Genomic DNA, 5,438 nt, shown 5'->3' on the forward strand with positions numbered 1-5,438 from the left:
ACTTTGCTAATGGACATTAACATTTAATATTCATAACCCTGTTACGTGATGCATACACGGGATTTCTCCCCCGTTGGCCCGTAAATCGTGAAATGTAAATACGACACAAGTTATCATAATTTGAAGAAAAAAACCTTAAGTAACAAAAATCTATAGCAATCTTTGTTTAAAAAAAAGTTTCAACAGATTACTGTATTTGCATTTTTCCTGTGGACGCGGATCAATCTGCGAGGGCCGAGAGCTAACATCCTGCAAAACTAGGGACTGTAAATACATTGCTGTTCAAATTTACTAATTATAATCAGACTTTTGCTGGGGAGTGTTTACTCATGTCCACGATAAAGATGCTCGCCTGCAGGAAAGGGAGTAGTTATTATTGTTTACTTAGGGGGATATCTCTATGATTATAAGACCAATCCGCGACATATCAGGAAATCGGTTGTTATCCTATGACAGTTCCATCTATCAACATCTTCTAGGAACGGGAATTTATTTATGTCTGTGTATGTAAGAGACGGATATACATTTCAATTATTTCTAAGAACTATGGTTAAACATTGTAAGAACTATAAGTCAAATACTTTTATTACATGTATATGTACGTAATAATGTCCTCGATAAATATGAAAATAATTTGCTACATGTAAATACAAAGCCATGGTATGAAACTGATGATAAAGTTGTCCTCAAAGAAACAAAAAAATATGGTGACATATATCTAAATAAATTGTTTGAAGTAAGCATCAACCATTTGAATAAATCACCAGTTATTTTAATACATATCATATGGTTTCTAGAGGAAGTGTATAAGAAAAAAAGTGTGACGTTACGTACATTGGTTTACGATTTTCTGAAGGTAAGGAAAAATCAACAGATGAGCCCTCATAGAGTTGGACTTTTTTTATTGCTACCATTAATATCCTTTCATTGTGGAATCACTATGTGTGTGTTCACGGCGGAATACATCACAGTCGTTTCTTTGTGGCAAAAAATCGCATTCCAAGGCGTTTTAAGGCAACAAAGATGTCATGCAAAAAGCACATTACGGATTAGTTCTCTAGTCAGCGACCAGATCCTTCTGATGGATGGGTTCTCATCACTGCAACAATGAGCGTCGAAATCAGAGGAACTTCTTAGAGTGAGCAGAGAAAATAGTGGGCAATCCGCGATCCCCAGGGCTAATGGAAGTATATTTCATGGAAATTTTTCAAAATATACGCAAAAGTACATGATGTCTTTTGCTATTTATCCCTGGAACAACACCAACAACAAAACATTGACTGCTGTTATTATTTTGTTTATTGCATTTTGAGTAATAGAGACAACAATTTTCACTTGAAATTCGACTCCTAGGCTGCAAAAAATGAAAACGAATTCTTCAGTGTAACGCAACTTCTAATGTGCGAACATTCGTCGCGTCAAAGAGACTTTGTGTGCCTGTATTGGGTCACCATTTCATCCATATTGGACTAGCACATCAAACCCGTCTTATTTTCCGGAATCAAGATCCTTTAGAAGTTGTAAATTAGTTACATGTCCTTCCTGCATGTATCTTGCATTTGACCTTGGAATCGATCGACAGTAGAAAAAAAGAGTTTTTGAAGTGAAGAACAACTAGAGTGTGCAATTGAAAATCAGGGCTTATACAGATGTTTGATTACTGGGTTAATTATTAAAAGTCAAATCGTTTGGTGGTAGGAAATAAAATCTTACTAATTAATGATTAACTTATTGCAATGTCGTCAGCGACAGTCGGTCTCATTTTACTTATTTATATTTGATAACACATTACAATGAAAACATTTGTCACTCACAGAAGTGTTTCGAGCGACATCGAATAACTTAGTTTTTTTTAAAATTTTGTTTTGATTCTTTATTTTTTTTTTATATATGTATATTTTTTGGTTTTAACGTTCACACTTTGATATATGAGATCTTGTTATTATCCATGGCTTCGTTTTGCATGTACAAAAGAACAACTGACACGCGGCGAATTTCAATATATTACATGTAATTTCAACGCATTAAAATTACATTGTGTCGTTATTTCAAATGTTTTGTAATTTTCAAATTTTTTGAATTGAAACAGGAATGCATAAAGAAATTTACAATATTAGGTATTTATATTAATTTGGCCTGAAGTTATAAATTCACGATTGCCATTGTAATGGTGAGTGAATAATTTTGTAAAAAATATGATTGTCATATTCTCAAACATCTTAATGAATTAAGTCAATACAATGTGAAAAAAACATTATATTTTCATGAAACAAATTCCGGATTTCTGTGCCCTCGGACCACTATATACGTAATCCCCTAACATTATACAATCACTAACCCTTTCGGCAATTTCTGTGATGCCCATCAATTCTAATTTAGCAATTGTGATAGAATTTCTTTGAATCTTCCCACCTCTTGGGAGATAAAAGAAAACCCAATATAGATATGAATTTTTAAAATTTCTAGAGCAGTAGAAATCTCAAACAACGAAAATGCATGAAATATGTGCCGTGTTATTATTTTTATTGTAGCCTCCTCCAATAATTGATGCCTTGACGTTGTGTTATGTTTAACAGTTGTAATGGACTGACACTTCCATTCTTACACTGCCTAATGCATAAAACAACAAACTTGTGAAAATGATAACGACTTACGGATATTATCAATGAACTATATCATAGATCAAGCTGATCTGTCGAACGCCTGTCTGCTTCTAATCACCCCCATTGATTGCAAGGCTCTAAACGCCAAATGACCACTTGAGATCAATTGGAATTTTGAACGCGAAGCTGTTGGAAGAAAAAAAAAGACGCTCTAGTTGTCGTACGGTTTTTTAAAGAATTGTTTCCAGATCAGGTTGAATTGTGAAGAATTGGAGATGGCTGGTTCGTTAAAAACTTGATGGATTCTTTTTTTAATGAAAGTGTTAAAATCTTGTATTCATGCATCACACTAAAATTCTCTCTCTCTCTTCTGTCTGTCTGACCGTCCGTCTGACCTTCTGTCTGTTCATCTGTCTGTCTGTCTGTCTGCCTCTCTCTCTAACGTACATGTCTTTAAGATTTCTTTTAAAAACGAAAAAAAAATATCTTTAACCCGTTTTGTTCCGTAATTACTGGTAATTTTAGATTTACGCAAGTAAATGTAAGAGCATACTTAAAAATTGTTTTTGAAAAGTGGAATCATTCAAATAAATTGGCACCCTCTCAATCATCAAGTGACAAACAGACTTCATCTCGTTGTCTCGAGACATAGACCTATACAGTTTCTGTTCTGCAATCGATGTAACTTGATCAAAACCTCTTGGAAATGTTCTTCTTTGACGGCTCGTGTGTCAGCTTCTTATTTATGGCGAAATCTTTTTGTCCCATTATGCATTTCTTTGTCTACTTTCTCCTGTTAGACTGTCGAATCTGACGCCATTTAGAGAACGAGCAACTCCGCAGAAGAAGGGATTATCAATATTACATATATAAGGTCTCAGAATTCAAGATTTATCCGAAGAGAGCCTGTTCCGGCACGCTGAAAGTGTATTGTATCACTTTCTTCATTCACTGCGTTGAATTTATATATCCGCATAGGCGCATAGTTACATGGTCAACAATGGTACTAGTATACGATCTCGATCATTTCAAATTTTGGATATGGCTAAATTAAAAGACTTTGACAAAAGTTAAATGTTAAATTTTAAGGTATATTTTATGAGAATATACGTTGAAAAACAGAAAAAACCTCTGATTTAATGCCTGTAATTCTTTTAAAGACTGATTAACATTTTTATGTTAATCAACTCCTTTTTAATTGCTCATTATTACTATTCATTTCTAAAACGTTTATGAACAAAATATACTTATAACAACTCTTGCGAAAAGAAATATCTTTTGACGTATGTACAGTGTTTATGTCTTAGAATGGCCATTGGTTCATGTATTACATTTCATCAATTAGACAGTGAGATTACCGTATAAATTACAAAAGAAACATATTGTAAAATAGCCTACGTCTTTCTTAGTTTAGTACAATAAAATTGTAAAAATAACATGAAATATGCCATATTTACTTTCATTATACTTTCATGTTAAATACTGAATTATAATTGTTTAGACCCAGTTTACAATTCGCACTATTACCCTCAGTGTTAGCATAACATTTGATAACGGGTAACACTATATAAATAGTGCCTGTTTGAGAGGGTAACTGTTGAAATTGACAGCCCGAGAAAACCATTGTCAACCGACGCGAAGGGTGTCAATTTCAACAGTTACCCTCCCAAACAGGCACTATTTATTTTATTATACCGAATGTCTTCTTTTTAGAGAAAATTTTACTGCTTTATATAGAAATGAAGTGAATTCTACGGCGAACAGTACGCGCATAATTTACGCGCATGTAACAATTCGTTGTGTTACCCGTTGCCAAGTGTGTTGCTAACGCTGAGGGTAATAGAACGGATTACCAACTGCGTCTAAACCAATCAGATTTCATGAAAGTTTAATAAAACGAATTGTTACATATGCGTAAATTTTGCGCATACGGTTCGCTGTAAAATTCACACCAGCAGTAAGTTTTCTTTAGAATTAAGACATTCAGTATAATAAAATAAATTGTACCTGTTTGGGAAGGTAACAGTTGAAATTGACACCCCTCGGAAACTATTTAAGTTACGCTTTGCGTCGGTTTGCAATGGTTTTCTCGGGGGTGTAAGTTTCAACTGTTACCCTCCCAAACAGGCACTATTTATATAAATATATATAATGATGCATCTGATAACTTCATAATAAATCGAATTATTATCATAAATAAATCCAGATAGAAAATTCGGGTTACTGCCTGGACCATTTGGCTTGAACACATCTTTCAAATGCGCAATGATTGCAAGTTTTGACATTCAGGGAAATACGAGAATGCGCATTAATTTTGACAATGTATGAATAAAAGGCCAACAGAGAAATCCATTTCCTTCCCTGCGGGAAACAGCTCGTTAGATCAAAACAACAAGTTGTGAACGTACTCCCCACAGTTGCTTGACATGGCGTGGTGGTCCATGTATTTACGCAGCTCTTTCCTATTGTTTTACACGTTGTGCAAAAAAAAAAAAATAAGAAAAAGGCAGCCGTCCTTTGTTTGTTTTTTTTTTTGCGGAATCCATATCGATCCTTGTCCCCCATTAAACGTTCCCGACTTATAAACTAGAATGGACCTTCCTTGATTTACGTGCCGTGTCATCTCTTGTTGCAATAACTGTCTTTTCTCTCCAGGTTCGGGCTATTTTATTTTTCCTGGAGGCTTATTTTGGTTCGTCTTTCTTGTAATGTCAAAAGCGGAAGAAAAACCAATAAATGGGTACTATCAACTGTCATGCCCGAAACCACAGCAGTGTAATATTCCTGTGGAATGATTTTATACGTATATAATTGTATGGCAGGTAGAATTGTACC

The sequence above is a fragment of the Crassostrea angulata genome, chromosome 7, assembly GCF_025612915.1.
Source record: "Crassostrea angulata isolate pt1a10 chromosome 7, ASM2561291v2, whole genome shotgun sequence".
Lineage (NCBI taxonomy): Eukaryota > Metazoa > Mollusca > Bivalvia > Ostreida > Ostreidae > Magallana > Magallana angulata.